Source organism: Octopus bimaculoides, chromosome 2 (assembly GCF_001194135.2).
Source record: "Octopus bimaculoides isolate UCB-OBI-ISO-001 chromosome 2, ASM119413v2, whole genome shotgun sequence".
In the NCBI taxonomy this organism is placed as follows: Eukaryota; Metazoa; Mollusca; class Cephalopoda; order Octopoda; family Octopodidae; genus Octopus; species Octopus bimaculoides.
In genome coordinates, this window is record NC_068982.1 from 43,666,440 (window position 1) to 43,667,906 (window position 1,467).

Sequence of the window (1,467 nt, forward strand, 5' to 3'; positions counted from 1 at the left end):
ACACACACACACACACACACACACACACACACACACACATACACACACACACATATATATATACGTACATATATACGACAGGCTTCTTTCAGTTTCCGTCTACCAAATCCACTTACATGGGTTTGGTCGACCCGGCTATAGTAGAAGACACTTGCCCAAGGTGCCACACAGTGGAACTGAACCCGAAACCATGTGGTTGGGAAGCAAGCTTCTTACCGCGCAGCCACGACTGCGCCAATATACAAGATGCAATGGGTAAATTGTCGCCATTTTATATTTTTAATTTTGCGCATGTGCATTGTTTGTTTTTGATTTTGTCGACTACACAGTATAGTAGGGTCAGTTGGGCACCATCTGTGAGAAAAACAGCAACATGACGCATTTCACTCTGCCATAAATTTGGCAACAACATGCTGTACTACTTGGCATTTGTGCCGGAAGCTCCAATAGGAATATTTCAAAATGTTTGGGTCTCAATCTGAGGACAGTGCAATCCGAGGACATGTACCGAGAGTGGTAAAAATCAAACATCCAGTCAACATCATGGTGTTTGGAGTGATCACTAGTGATGGTGACGTTATGCCTCCATTCATCTTCCGATACGGCCCCAGACTCAATACGGAGGCCTACGTCAAGTGCCTGGAGAACGTAGTGCTGCCCTGGGTCAAGAGGGTGGCTGCTAGAAGACCCTATGTCTGGCAAAAGGGCCCTGCACGATGCGACACAGCCAGGAGAACCCAGTCACAGCTGTTAGACAATTTCTGCGACCACATCACCTCCAATATCTGGCCACCTAAAACCCCACACTGCAATCTCCTTTATTATGTTTGGGGCACAGCTGAGCAAGAAACTAACAAAACTACTTGTAACACCAAAGATGAACTGAAGGCAAGGATTATGGCAGCATTCACCATCTTAAACAAGGAGACCGTCCAGAAAAGTTGCAGCTGATTCCGAAGTCGTCTGGAGGCTGTGGTTGAAGCCAATAGCGATTTTATTGAATGAATTTACTCTTTAGTATTTCAAGATATTTTAATGTAATTTTGGTAAATATATCAATTGAAATGAGATGCCAGTGTTATTTTCATTTTGCGTAATTTAGACGACAGCTTATTCACTGCACTCTGTATATATAAATCATAATACAATGAGCTGGAATGAACAGGCTTCAACCCAAATATAACATAATCCATAGAGGAGCTTTGTAAAGCACGCTATTAAGCTATTACCTAGATGATATTAAACTACACACACACACACACACACACACACACACACACACACAGATAGATAGATAGACAGACAGACAGATAGATAAATAGATAGATAGATATACAAACATACATATACATACACACGACAGGGGTGTATGTATATAAAGTTCTTGATTTGGGGCAAAAGAAAATACAGGAGGATCAGTTAATTATGGTTTTATTCAACATATTCTCCCCTCATATTCACACACAT